The sequence below is a fragment of the Phyllobates terribilis genome, unplaced genomic scaffold, assembly GCF_046119375.1.
Source record: "Phyllobates terribilis strain yellow unplaced genomic scaffold, ASM4611937v1 Scaffold_5__5_contigs__length_657084704, whole genome shotgun sequence".
Classification (NCBI taxonomy): Eukaryota; Metazoa; Chordata; class Amphibia; order Anura; family Dendrobatidae; genus Phyllobates; species Phyllobates terribilis.
In genome coordinates, this window is record NW_027362765.1 from 405,119,292 (window position 1) to 405,135,091 (window position 15,800).

Here is a 15,800-nt window from a genome sequence, read left to right on the forward strand (position 1 = left end):
TCTACCTCTCTGGACCCGATATCACCTCCTTACTAACCAGAATCCTACAATGTCTGTCCGCTATTTCATCCTTCCTCTCTACTAGATTTCTAAAACTTAACATGGACAAAACAGAATTCATCATCTTTCCCCCATATCACTCAACCCCCCCATCTGAGCTATCCATCATAGTCAATGACTGCACACTCTCCCCAATCCCACAAGCTCGCTACCTCGGGTTAACCCTGGACTCTGATCTCTCCTTCAAACCACATATCCAAGCCCTTTCCACTTCCTGCCGACTCCAACTCAAAAATATTTCCCTGACTTGTACATTCCTTACTCAAAAATCTGCAAAAACCCTAGTCAATGCCCTCATCATCTCCCGCCTCGACTACTGCAACCTCCTGCTCTGTGGCCTCCGTTCTAACACTCTCGCACCCCTCCAATCTATCCTAAACTTTGCTGCCCGACTAATCCACTTGTCCCCCAACTATTCCTTGGCCTCTCCTCTCTGTCAATCCCTTCACTGGCTCCCCATTACCCAGAGACTCCAGATTAAAAGCCTAACCTTGGCATACAGAGCCATCCGCAACCTGTCTCCTCCATACATCTGTGACCTAGTCTCCTGGTACTTACCTGCACGCAACCTCCGGTCCTCACAAGATCTCCTTCTCTACTCCCCTCTTATCTCTTCTTCCCACAATCGCATACAAGATTTCTCCTGTGCATCTTCCCTACTCTGGAACTCTCTACCCCAAAACATCAGACTCTCGCCTACCGTGGAAACCTTCGAAAGGCACCTGAAGACTCACCTCTTCTGACAAACCTACAACCTGCAGTAACCCTTGCTCCACCATACCGCTGCACGACCAGCTATACCCTCACCTACTGTATCCTGCCCCATCCCTTGTAGATTTTTACCCCTCGCGGGCAGGGGCAGGGTCCTCTCTCCTCTTGTACCAGTCAGTGACTTCTATTGTCTAAGATTATTATATTTGTTTTATCTTGCATACCCCTTTTCACATGTAAAGCACCTGTCACTGGTGTGTCAGAGGTGACAGTCGCTCTGCAGCTGGCTGCAGTAGATCACTTCATTTGGCATCACATACGCTTCCTTAAATCTGTCTTACTTTATGACACAGCGGCTTCCTCCCTCCTGCTCTGATTGACACCCTGGCCTGGGTGTTTAAATACTTTCAGTTTGCTGCAGGGAGGGGCCGGTGATATTCACATGTTCCCTTGTGAAGGCTTGGAGCTATTGCAGTCGGCTTACTTCCTCTCTGGTGCTTTGGAGGACGTTTGGTGTAATCTCTCTAAAGTCTGCTCAAGCTAAGTTTCTTCCCCCTGTGTTTGTTTCCCTTGTTGTCTTTAGTTTATAGTGGGGACTGACCAGTGCTCACTCCACCTTCTCTATCCAGGGCCTAGCTCTAAGGATTTACAAGGCTTAGGTTTCCTGTTCGGCGATTGGTGAGGATCCAATATAGGGATGGTAGGGGAGACAGGGTGATATTAGATCAGCCTAGGGATCTCCACTCCACCTTTCCCTAGTGCCTGGGCTCCCTTCCCCTCATCCCTTCGTGTTGCACTTAGTCTTTCCTACACTGGGCCTGACAGCGCCATGGAATAAATGGCACTATAATAATAAATAATAATAATATAGAACAATAGAATAATATAAATCTAATGATATAAATATAAATAATATATATTCCGAAATATTGCATTTTTCACTGTGATATTTGTCATTTCTTTTAGGCAAGCTTATAGTAGAACTTAAAATACACCTATTTTAGGAAGAAGCCTACATATATTTCCGGCTTATACCTTATCATCCTCCTTCTGTCTCTGTGAGTTATCCCCGCTTCTTAGTACAAGGTACAGTATATGCATTTCTGAAAATAAACTTCTTTTCTAGTTCTTAATGTTTCTGTCTAAGAATCAGCAGCTGTGAACAGACAACATAAATCATTCCTATCCAACTGGTGCACCATAAAGCAGATGTGATCTTTTGAAGAAGTACCAAATGCAAAAAGTTACACGTAGATACATTTTTTGTACAGTTGTACATTTTATGTCTGATTGCCCATATTTTGTTAAAAAGAGAATGTAACAAATTTCTCGAAATGGCAAAAAAAAATGCAAATTTTTCTTTATTTTTGTATGGTTCTGCTCTGCGGCTCCGTCATTTACACAATTGGCGAGGGTCCTTGAAATCATTGAGTGATAAGGTATCTTTGTAATCTGCCATTATGTACTGAAAGGGGAATACCTATTTTACAAGCAGTCTTGGTAGAATTATCCTACCATTTCGTCTACAGTTCTATGCAGACCTATGTGTCTCCGTGGTAACAGACTACAAACCCTGTGTAGTCTGATCTTGCAGTCACACTTCCTTCCATCTTTCTCCTATGGCTTGCTAAATAAAACTCTCAGAAGGTTAGAAAGAAGTAGATGACAGATAGAAGGGGGTATATAGAACCAGACGCCAAAGGATATACACAGTTCTGCATTGAAACCTTATACTCAAAATGGACCAAGAGATTATTTGCAAAGTTGCTTCATTTTTTTCAATTCTGGATTCACTAGATCAACAGAAAAAAAAAATGAGTTGCAAAAATATTCATGCCCTTTAGCACAGAGATCTAAGTAGCTCATTATGTTGGATACATTTTTTCCACATCCTCTAAACAAGAAACATGACGTTCCATAAACATTGGACATGGTCAGCACTGGAGATCTGTTTCATGTCGGCGAACTGAGAGCTGCGAAAGAGATGTGATTGTCTATGATATGCCTGGTAAGAAAATGAAGATTAAACACAGAACATCGAAAATTGCTGAGAGCACGTTCTGCATCATTAAAACTGCGGTTCATATAATGTAACCCAATAATGAGTGTAACTATGTACTTAGAGCCATCCACAGGTTCTTTATTGTATAAAGCAGACACCAAGTCATTATTTGCTCTCACCAATAATTACATGTGCAGACCTCGATCACTCACTCAAAATATTACATCAACGACAATGGCAAAAGTTATCTGTGGGGATTTCGCTGCTTCACGAGGCCTTGTTAATTTGCCTTTATTAAGAAAGAATTATCTAGGGGGAACACATAAAGTAAAATAGAGTCAGCAGTTTACGCTGTATTGTGGCTTCACGTCTTCTCTTATAAGGATGTCATTTGTTTTTTTGTTTTAGGCGAGAAGATAAAGAACATTTCCTCCGGGAGTGAAAAAAAAATATCTATCACAGATACACTGAAAATACAAATCCTCTATTTGACTTCTTCTGTCAAGTTCTAGAAATGTTATCTAAGTGTGTCCTAGTGTGAGAAACTCCTTTTTTTGGGAGAGCTTTGGAGGAGGCACAAGGAGTCTTTCGGTCTGCCGACAAGACATAAGAGGGGTGTTCAATTAGTTCAATTAGTTATCTACCCAGCATGTTCTATCAATGTTAGAGAGCTGATCGCTTCTATGCATGTTGATATACTGTATGTCTGGACATGCAACAGTCACAGTAGAAGTTCAGTCTGATGAAAGCACTGGAAGTGACAGGATGGCAAGTACAGTACAGTACGGCTCTACAAAGAAAGTGAGGGATTTTGTCAATGTACAAGCTTGTCTGTCTTGCTAACAGAGACAGAGGTTTTTATTAAGTAACTGTAAAAGACGAAGTATATTGTTATCAAAAAAGAAGAAGAAAATACTTTGCTTAGCAAATAAACACGTAGATAACATGCCAAGGTGGAGGTTCTAAGCCTTTAAATAGTTTACTGTAACACAATGCCCTGTCTCACTACTTTTATGACCAAGACTTATTAAACATATGGAAAAATTTATATCTAATGTGACTAAATGAGAATATATGAAAGCCTTGCCGAAACACCTTCATGGGAGAGATCCCCAATGATTAGAAGGTCACAAGCCACTTTTAAACACAACGGATTGTGTTGAGTTTCACTATGTGGTAAGAAGGAAAAAGACTCTTAGAGATCTGACCATATCTATATTTCTTATTATAGTATATGCTTACCAATTTTCCTGGAATATCAGGGAGTCTCAGGAGAAAAAGTGGAAACTTCCAAAATCCTGGAAGTGTTAGCAAATGTGGCGCCCCTGAGGGTTCGGTCGCCACAGAGGTACTGCACCTCGCCCAGAGGTGTGGTGCCTCCCTACTCTCAGGTAGGGAGGGAGTGCTGCACGGAACCCCAACACCTACATCCAACACTACACTACCCCAGGCCAGCAGGAGGGGCAAGACGCAATGTAGTTTTCTGCTGAGCCCTGACCCTGGCTGGGGTGGGGGGGAACCCAAAGTTAGGGGGAACCAGTAGTGGGTGTGGGTGGAGGAAGTAATTCATGGGAGCACTCGTACAGTAAGGATATAAAATAGGGAAGTCATCTTAGGGTGGCAGGACAGACAGTCAGACTAGTAGCTGGAGAACAGTGTGGGAGCGGAGGCTCTTTAGGAGCTCTGCTCCACTGCAAAGGGGCCCAGGACTGAGGCCCAGGAGGGGATCAGGGAGTAGACTCTGATCTACAGAAGGGATCCTAGGGGGTACGGCGAGTGCTGGCGGCTCCCGTACACCCCGAACCTGCCAGGTGTCAGGAGGATCTAGGCCGCAAGAAGGGGACCGGCCCCTGGCCCAGTCGTGCAACTTCAAGCCTCGGCTGGAAAAACCGGAGGCTTCTGACTATTATAGCAGGAGCCAAACTCTCACTTCAATCCAAGTAAGGTCGAGCAGGTCTGAGCAACTCCGACGGACAGGAGGGACCTTGCAGCACCCGAATAGGATTCACAGTGAGAAGCGCAGGGCAGGAGCGAGTAAAGACCCAGCGTGAAGTCGGTCTAGGAAGGTACATATGAAAGTGGGGTTCCGCCAGGTACATCTGAGCTGCCTGAGGAAGGACTGAACCCCTGCCCAGTGAACGCAGTGCGACGCGGGAGGCTTGCACCAGTACTGTGCACCTGAGGAACTTGAACGGAACTGTGAGTAAACTCGGATGACTGCACTTAACCGCCTCCGCTCCTTTATTTCGCCGCTGCCATTCTCCTCCCCGCACTACAACGCCCAGCGCACCTCCATTAACCTACACTGCCCTGAGGGCTGCTCCACCTGTGGGGAGCCGTTCCATCACAAGCTGCCCTACCACCTGCTTCAGAGGACTGTTGCAGCGCTGGTGATCCTCACCAGACACCACAGGTGGCGTCACGAATAATCCCAAAATCCCCATATAATACAAATTCCCCTTTTCAGTGACCGCCCTGGGCCACGGACTGGGCCAGCCACCGTGATATCTCCCCCATCAGCAGCCAAGAGGCCCGGCTGCCGAGTACCCCACGGCCCTGGGGGCGAGTCACAAATATTTTGGGTGTCACCAAAACTTCCCTGGAGGCAGCTCTCCTAGAAGGTTTCTTGCATGGGATGCTTGGTTGCTCTATCATCATGACATAAAGACCCATCATCTAGATGTATGATTGAGAGTACAGGTAACAAGTAACGGGCACGAATGGGCATGACCTTGGAAAATAGGTGTCATGAAAAATTAGCCAAATCAGCAACCTCCAAGAAGGCCAACCTCGAAAGTTACCACTTAATGTATGCTATAGTGTAACTGCTCATAATATGGTTTTGAGTTGACCATAGTGACAATTTCTAAAATGCTAGTTTCTAGGGTTGTTAGTGCACAGACAAGACCAGGGAAGCCACATACATGGAGTCTGAAAGCCACAAGTTGCTTCCAAGCTTGCAGTTAGGGAATACAGTAAAAGTCTGGGACTGTCATGTAGCTTCCAGAAAAATCACAAGCTCAGGAGGTATTATTCTATAACCAGACAGAAAAGACATTTACGGGTTTGAGAAAGCTATGTACCAGAAATCCACTGCCTCGGAATAACCGTTTGACTCTGCCCTGTCCTTCAAACCCCACATCCAAGCTCTTTCCACCTCCTGTCGCCTCCAGCTCAAAAATATTTCCAAAATCCGTCCTTTCCTAAACCCTCAATCTACTAAAATGCTTGTGCATGCCCTCATCATCTCCCGCCTCGACTACTGCAACATCCTACTCTGTAGCCTCCCTGCTAACATTCTCGTACCTCTACAGCCCGTCCTTAACTCTGCTGCCCGACTAGTTCATCTCTCTCCTCATTACCCCTCTGTTCCCCCCTTTGAAAATCCCTTAATTAGCGCTCAATTCCCCAGTGTTTCCAGTTCAAACTACTAACACTGACCTACAAAGCCATCCATAACCTTTCTCCTCCGAACATCTCTGAACTAATCTCCCGATATATTCCCCCTCATGTAATCTCCAATCCTCCCAAGACCTCCTTCTCTCCTCCACAATTATTAGTGCCTCACCCAATCGCCTCCAAGACTTCTCCCGAATATCCCCCATACTCTGGAATTCTGTGCCTCAACACGTCCGATTAGCCTCCACATTCGGATCCTTCAGACGGAACCTGAAAATCCATCTGTTCAAGAAAGCTTATAACCTGAAATGACCACGCTGCCGCATCATCACCACCACCACCAGAGCTGCCGCAACTCCCCAACCTATTGTCTCCTTTCCCATTACCCTGTAGAATGTAAACCCGCAAGGGCAGGGTCCTCTTCCCTCTGTGCAAGTCTATCATTGTTAGATTGTTTAATGAAAGTGATATCTGTATTTATCCAATTTTCTTGATGTCCTTCAGGTTCCTTGCACTCTGTTTGATGACGATGAGCAGCTGAGAATTTTAAATTACTGCCGGGTTGAGCACATGTCTCACCTTTGTTATACTAGGGAAATTAGAGCCTCATTGGGGATAGAGAGTGACTTGTATAATGACAACCTCTGTACAGCGCTATGGAATATGTTGGTGCTATTGCAGCTGTATATCAATACATAAAGACCAGTGCTGGGGTAGAAAGTCGCAGTCATAGTAATACTATTTCTCCCGGAATCCAAGCAAACGAGCTGTGATGTAACAGCCAGATACATTGTAACACAAGCTGAACTCCGGGCGACTTCCCGAGATTTTACAACGTCCACAGTTCAAGTTTTTGTGACCAATTGAATAATTGAAAGTCAAACAAAACAAGCAACGCCAGCACGCTTAATCCGAGCCAATATTACTTGTGTTCTCAATTTATTAAAAAACAACATCTGGCGTCCAGCTCCAGCAGCCCTAAATGAAACACACACTTTATTTCTCCCCCGTCCTACTTATTTTTACTGCTCGCTGTAAACTTTTTTTTTCTTTTTTTTCCTTCTCCAAGTCTTTGCAACAGGTGGGCCCAAAACAATGTGCTACGTCTGTTCCTGTGTAAGTCTAGGACCACAAACCACAAGTCCTGTTCAGCCGCTTCCAGATACATGAATGTCATTTCCTATTGCCGATCTCCACATGCTAAACATTTTCTTTCTGGGTAATGTGTACTGTCATCGCTCGTGTAAAACCATGTTTCTAATCAAATGCATTTGGTTCTGCTTCCTTGTGGAGTAATATCTGGTGCCCTAATCGGGGAATAATTGAGTAATCCGGGCTTTTATTCTGTTTTCCTCTTCACTATAATTTTTTTTTTCTGCCGCGCTATGGTGGTGTCATACACTTCATTAATGTCCCTTTAACATTATCATTAACGGATATGGACACCTTCGGCAGGGGGAGGTTGGGGCATTTTTTTTTTTACTTAAATACATGTATTCTGGGCTAAAATTAATTTTTGCATTCGTATTCTATTAAAAGTTTTACACCGTTTGAATTTTTAAGGATGTTTAATTCTCTGTTCATTGCTGGCTACAGAATTAGATAAACTGAGAATCTGTCAATGAGCTCATACAGACAGAGAATTTGTAACTCATTAATCTGTCTTTGGGAAGAGTCAGATGGCCGTATAACTTGGACGAGGATCGCAACTCGATGCACGGACTGGCTGCCGGCTCTCCAAACCTGAGCGTTACAGCATGTTTGAATTGGGAGAGCCGCCAGTCAGTCCGAGCATCGAGTTGCGATCCTCATCCGAGTTATACGGTCGTCTAACTCTTTCCTTTTACTTTAGTATACAGATGATAAAGGTGCCGTTAATCACCACGCTCCTCCATGAAAAAATGTATATATATGCCAGAGATGGATAATGTTCCCAGCATTTATTGGAGATTGTAAAAGCTATAACAGACTACGTGTTTCGTGGACGTCCCGTCAACTTCTTCAGGTACATAGCTGCTACTTGTTACAACATGGAAGGTATATATACACACATGCTAGCACATGGAGTGAAGAAAAAACTGCCAAAGCACCCCCTTGACGTCAAAAAGAGGGAAAAAAAAGAGATAGAAAAAAAAAAGGGAAGGAAATCTTGGAAACACATCTAAAATAATAATGCACATGAACATTTGCTCAAACAGAGAAAAGAAGTACAAAGTAATTTAAAATATTTAGAGAATAATTAAAAAATCTTTTCTTTTAAACATAATAAAATATGGGTCTAATATTAATCATGATGAACCATGGACGGCTATAACTTAGATACTTGTTGCTGTGTGCAGTCCCTCTAGGCACAAAGCCTGCTATGCTAGGGCTCCTGATTTGTTTTTCTTCTTCCCTCTTTTTGGCGCCATTGGGGTGCTTTGGCAGTTTTTTCTTCACTCCATGTGCTAGCATGAGTGTATATATACCTTCCATGTTGTAACAAGTAGAAGCTATGTACCTGAAGAAGTGGACGGTACGTCCACGAAACGCGTAGTCTTTTATAGCTTTTACAGTCTCCAATAAATGCTGGGAACATTATCCATCTCTGGCATATATACATTTTTTCATGGAGGAGAGCGGTGGTTAATGGCACCTTTATCATCTGCATACTAAACTACTTGAAGATCCCAAGGGACCTGTGCCTGCTGCAGCACCTCAGTATACACTTTCTCTTGAGTTGTGCATTACACAACCCACAAAGGTGAGCAATTTCCCTTTTATCTTTACTGTTGTCTATTGGATAACAGCGCTATTTGTGCTCCTTTCTTTACTTATTTCCTTTTACTTTAGCTCCTTTCAGCTGATTCATGACCAGAGATCCAAACAAAAGAAAGCTGAACTTTTATGTGATCATAAAACAACTGAGATACACGTGCTTCTCACTAAATTAGAATATCATCAAAAAGTTAATTTATTTCAGTTCTTCATTACAAAAAGTGAAGCTCATATATTATATAGAGTCATTACAAACAGAGTGATCTATTCCAAGTGTTTATTTCTGTTGATGTTGATGATTATGGCTTACAGCCAATGAAAACACAAGAGTCATTATCTCAGTAAATTAGAATACTTTATAACAGCAGCTTGAAAAATGCTTTTATAATCCGAAATGTTGGCCGACTGAAATATATGTTAAGTGAATGCCCTCAGTACTTGGTCGGGGCTCCTTTTGCATCAATTACTGCATCAATGTGGCAATGTGGCATGGAGGCGATCAGCCTGTGGCACTGCTGAGGTGTTATGGAAGCCCAGGTTGCTTTGATAGCAGCCGTCAGCTCGTCTGCATTGTTGGGTCTGGTGTCTCTCCTCTTCCTCTTGACAATACCCCATAGATTCTCTATAATAGATTCTCTATGGGGTTAAGATCAGGCGAGTTTGCTGCCAATCAAGCACAGTGATACTGTTGTGTGTAAACCAGGTATTGGTACTTTTGGCAGTGTGGACAGGAGTCTGCAGAGGGAAGCATGAAGTGCTCTAAAATGTCCTGGTAGACGGCTGCGCTGACTTTGGTCTTGATAAAACACAGTGGACCTCCACCAGCAGATGACATGGCTCCCCAAACCATCACTGATTGTGGAAACTTCACACTAGACCTCAAGCAGCTTGGATTGTGGCCTCTCAACTCTTCCTCCAGACCCTGGGACCTTGTGGAGTGTGTCGATGACTGCCTTCTGGACATCTGTCAAATCAGCAGTCTTCCCCATGATTGTGGAGCCTACTGAAACAGACAAAGGAACCTTTTTTAAAAGTTTAAGAAGCCTTTGCAGGTGTTTTTTGTTAATTATTTTAATTTACTGAGCTAATCACTTTTGTGTTTTCATTGGCTGTAAGCCATAATCAACAATATTAACAGAAATAAACACTTGAAATAGATCACTCTGTGTGTAATGACTCTATATAATATATTAGTTTCACTTTTTGTATTGAAGAACTGAAATAAATTCACTTTTTGATGATATTCTAATTTAGTGAGATGCACCTGTAAACTAAGTAAAAGAGGTAAGAGAATTATAAACTCTCCTATCAAAATGAGCTCACTGACAGATTCTCAGTTAACTCATTCTACAGTCAGCAATAAACAGGGCAAAACAGAGACTATAGAAGTCAAACGGTGTAAAATGTTTAATGAAACCCAATTGCTAGAATTATTTTTGGTCCAATAAATATGCTTTAAAAGGGGTTATCGGAGACTTTGCTTTTTTTTTCTATGGGGCTAAGATGAGCAGAAAAATTGCTCATTTGAAGGTGTCCATATCCTTTCATGCCATGTATGGCCATCTGTAGCGATGCTAAACAGCCTATTTAAAACAGGTTTTCCACAAAATATAAAATAAATACAAAAATCGTAACTCCCTCTGATCGGCAGAATAAGGGGGCCGCAGTGCACAGCAACACCTATATAAGTATGACTGTGCACAGTATTGAGGGTCAGGCAATTTGTCAACAGATTTAAAGGAAATCAGTCAGCAGTTTTTTGCTGTATAATCTGAGAGCAGCATGATGTAGGGGCAGAGACCTTGAGTCCAGCGATGTGTCACTTACTGGGCTGTGTTTTGCTGTTTTAATACAATCAGCAGGAGATTATTACTACAGGACTAGGTGTCTCCTGCCCCCTAGTCCAACCCCGCCCCCCAGCGCTGATTAGAAGCTTTCTGTTAATATACTGTGTACACAGAAAGCTGCCAATCAGTGATGTGGGCCGGGATTATACACAGCACTGCATAGCATTCATAGCACTGCTAGATCTGCAGCAGAGAAAACAGTGATTGTATCAAAATGACAACATGCAGACCAGCAAGTGATACATAATTGGAATCAGGGTCTCTGTCCCTACATAATGCTGCTATCAGATTACATAGCAAAAGCTGCTGATAGATTCCCTACCAACAGAGAACTATAGATTGGAGAAAGACTGCAAAATTGCTAAATGTATTTGTACTAATGAAAAGTTGGTGGAAGGCTGTGTTCACACAGCGTTTTTGCAGTGTTTTTTTTTGCAAATTAGCTGCTGCTTTTTACAGTATCAGCAAAAGCTATGCAGTTTCAGAAATGTCATGCACACACTTGTTTTTTTTTCCCAATAGACTTTGAGAACCGCAGCATTTTTTAACTCTCTGCATATAAATTCTGTCAACGTTTTTGCAGAGTTTTTTCAACCATAGAAAGCAATGAGAAAGTGAAAAAACGCTGCCAAAAAAAGGAACAAACATTTTTCCTGCATTTTTGGTTAATAAACAAACTTTATTAACCCCTTTCTGAGCTAATTCTCACAGCTGACACCCGGTACTATGTGCTAGGAGCGGTCCCACACCGCTCCTGGCACATTATCCGCCAAAATGCTGCAATTGAAGTCGAGGGAGCAGGGAGAGGTAAGAGTTCCCCTCTTACCTTGAATCGGAGACACCGCGTTGTGTGCATGGGGTCCCAATCGTTGCCATTATGACCCAATGTTGTCATGACAACATCCAGGTCACCAGGCAACAGGAAGTTAGATAGATCATGCTCAGTGCACGATCTATCTAACTTGTGTCTGCAGGGCTGACAGGCTGCATAGCATAGCGATGCCACTGCTGCATCTCTATACTATGCAAGCTATTGTGACACCCCAGGGGTCTGGTTGCCACAGTGATAGAGATATTACGTCTGAGAGCAGGTGGGAGGTCCTTTGGTCAGGGATCCTGTGCATGCCACACCTCCTGCCCAGTCTTGGGAGGGGAAGGACTTCCCCTATATAAACCTGGGGCTGAGGCAGGGTAGGGAGTTCTGAGAGGAGAAGACAGGGAGCAGAGCTGCTCTATGGGCTCTGCTCCACAGGCAGGCCCTGTCCAGGGGCCAGAGCCTGGAGTCAAGGAGAGTAGAGACAAGAAACAGCAGAAGCAATACTACTATGAGTCAGGGGCTGGCAGCTGCAGAGCTCGCCCTGACTGAGAAGCTTTCTTACCGGACCCGGCGTCCGAGGCTGTGGGGACTAACTCTTACCCAGCAGCAGAAGCCGACCGGCAGGGGATTTCAGGTCCTCAGGCCCAGAAACCCGAAGGCACGGTCACACGCGTGGGACCAGCACCGCCATCGTGGAGCGGAAGCCATTAGAAGGCCCCGAGTCACCGGCCATACGGGTGAGCACCACACGGTACACTCAGGGACGTGGGCTACTTATATCCGCTTCTAGCAAGGTAGCCAGAAGAGTACAGTCAGTTTGGGAGGCCTACAACTCCGCCTGGCCAGGGGAGATCCCATCTGCTCAAGGACTGACCAGGCCCCAATCGCTAGCCAGTACTCCGGGAGGGTCTATCTTTGTCACCAGTAAAGACCCTGAACTACACCGCATCGTCTCTGAGTGGTTCCTGCTACCCCCATCATCCACGTCGGCTGCCCTGAGGCCATACCCCTCCCGTTGGGGGTTATACCATCTACGCTGCACTATCCTACCACCGGCCTCAGCGGTCTGCCCTGCAGCGGCAGCTCCATAGCTGCATTCAACGGGTGGCGTAGTCGTCCATCATCTACCGCTGATACAGCGCCACTTAGTCTGACTCCCTGGGCACGGACCGGATCACCGCCACGAGACTACAACCCTCAAGAGATCCGGCTCCGGGTAAGCTCCCACGTGCGCAACGCAGCGCGACACAGGCCCAGGGGCGCGTCACTATCAGTCTACAAAAAATGAAAGTCCCATAGTGGGACAAAGTGTAAAAGTGAAAAACAGTGTCAGAAAGTGTAAAAATATAGAAAAAAATATAAATACAGTATATATACAGTACAGACCAAAAGTTTGGACACACCTTCTCATTTAAAGATTTTTCTGTATTTTCATGACTATTAAAATTGTACATTCACACTGAAGGCATCAAAACTATGAATTAACACATGTGGAATTATATACTTAACAAAAAAGTGTGAAACAACTGAAAATATGTCTTATATTCTAGGTTCTTCAAAGTAGCCACCTTTTGCTTTGATGACTGCTTTGCACACTCTTGGCATTCTCTTGATGAGCTTCAAGAGGTAGTCACCGGAAATGGTCTTCCAACAATCTTGAAGGAGTTCCCAGAGATGCTTAGCACTTGTTGGCCCTTTTGCCTTCACTCTGCGGTCCAGCTCACCCCAAACCATCTCGATTGGGTTCAGGTCTGGTGACTGTGGAGGCCAGGTTATCTGGCGTAGCACCCCATCACTCTCCTTCTTGGTCAAATAGCCCTTACACAGCCTGGAGGTGTGTTTGGGGTTATTGTCCTGTTGAAAAATAAATGATGGTCCAACTAAACGCAAACCGGATGGAATAGCATGCCACTGCAAGATGCTGTGGTAGCCATGCTGGTTCAGTATGCCTTCAATTTTGAATAAATCCCCAACAGTGTCACCAGCAAAGCACCCCCACACCATCACACCTCCTCCTCCATGCTTCACGGTGCGAACCAGGCATGTAGAGTCCATCCGTTTACCTTTTCTGCGTCGCACAAAGACACGGTGGTTGGAACCAAAGATCTCAAATTTGGACTCATCAGACCAAAGCACAGATTTCCACTGGTCTAATGTCCATTCCTTGTGTTCTTTAGCCCAAACAAGTCTCTTCTGCTTGTTGCCTGTCCTTAGCAGTGGTTTTCTAGCAGCTATTTTACCATGAAGGCCTGCTGCACAAAGTCTTCTCTTAACAGTTGTTGAAGAGATGTGTCTGCAGCTAGAACTCTGTGTGGCATTGACCTGGTCTCTAATCTGAGCTGCTGTTAACCTGCGATTTCTGAGGCTGGTGACTCGGATAAACTTATCCTCAGAAGCAGAGGTGACTCTTGGTCTTCCTTTCCTGGGGGGGTCCTCATGTGAGCCAGTTTCTTTGTAGCGCTTGATGGTTTTTGCAACTGCACTTGGGGACACTTTCAAAGTTTTCCCAATTTTTCGCACTGACTGACCTTCATTTCTTAAAGTAATGATGGCCACTCGTTTTTCTTTACTTAGCTGCTTTTTTCTAACCATAATACAAATTCTAACAGCCTATTCAGTAGGACTATCTGCTGTGTATCCACCTAGACTTCTGCACAACACAACTGATGGTCCCAACCTCATTTATAAGGCAAGAAATCCCACTTATTAAACCTGACAGGGCACACCTGTGAAGTGAAAACCATTTCTGGTGACTACCTCTTGAAGCTCATCAAGAGAATGCCAAGAGTGTGCAAAGCAGCCATCAAAGCAAAAGGTGACTACTTTGAAGAACCTAGAATATAAGACATATTTTCAGTTGTTTCACACTTTTTTGTTAAGTATATAATTCCACATGTGTTAATTCATAGTTTTGATGCCTTCAGTGTGAATGTACAATTTTAATAGTCATGAAAATACAGAAAAATCTTTAAATGAGAAGGTGTGTCCAAACTTTTGGTCTGTACTGTATACTGTACCCATAAATAAATATTATGAAAAAAAACAAAAACAATAAAAGTACACACATTTGGTATCGCCATGTCCAGAACGATCTGATCTATAAGACTGTCCCACTAGTTAACCCCTTTAGTGAACACGGTAAAAAAAACAAAAAAAAAACGATGCTTTATCATCATACTGCCAAACAAAAAATGAAATAAAACGCAATCAAAAAGAAGAATGCAAATAAAAATGGTACCGCTGAAAACGTCATCTTGTCCTGCAAAAAACAAGCCGCCATACAGCTCCATCAGCTGAAAAATAAAAATATAAAGCGATACAAAAAAAATATTTTTTCTATGAAATAGTTTTTATTGTGTAAAAGCGCCAAAACATAAAACGATATAAATGCGGTACCGTTGTAAACGTACTGACCCGAAAAATAAAGCTGCCTTATCAATTTTACCACACCCTGAACGGCATAAAAAAAAATTCCTGAATTGTTGGTTTTTGTTTATTCTGTCCCCCAAAAATCGGAATAGAAAGCGATCAAAAAATGTCAAGTGCTCGAAAATGGTACCAATAAAAACGTCAACTTGTCTCGCAAAAAACAAGGCTTTACATGACTCCGTTGGCTGAAATATGGAAAAATTATTGCAAAAACTAGTCTTTGCAAAAAAAGTGTCTTTTAGTGTGTGACAGCTGAAAAACATAAAAACCCGATATGAATCAGGTATCACTGTAATCCCACCGACCCGAAGAATAAAGTCATCTAATCACTTACACCGCACAAGGAACTGCATAAAAATAAACTCTAGGGTTAGGGTTGTGTTAGGATTATGGTTGTGTTAGGATTATGGTTGTGTTAGGGTTGTGCTAGGGTTAGGGTTAGTGTTGTGCTAGGGTTAAGGTTGTGCTAGGGTTAGGATTCTGCTAATGTTAGGGTCCTGCTAGGGTTAGGGTTCTGCTAGGGTTAGGGTTGTGCTAGGGCTAGGTTTGTGCTAGGGTTAAGGTTGTGCTAGGGTTGTGTTAGGGTTGTGCTAGTGTTAGATTTGTGTTAGGGTTAGGGTTGTGCTAGGATTAGGGTTGTGCTAGGGTCAGGGTTGTGCTAGGGTTGGGTTAGGGTTGTATTAAGGTAAGGGTTGGGGTTAGGGTTGTGCTGGGGTTGGGATTTTTTCCAAAGTAAAGAAAAAAAAATGATGACGATATGGTGACTAGTCTTGAGTGC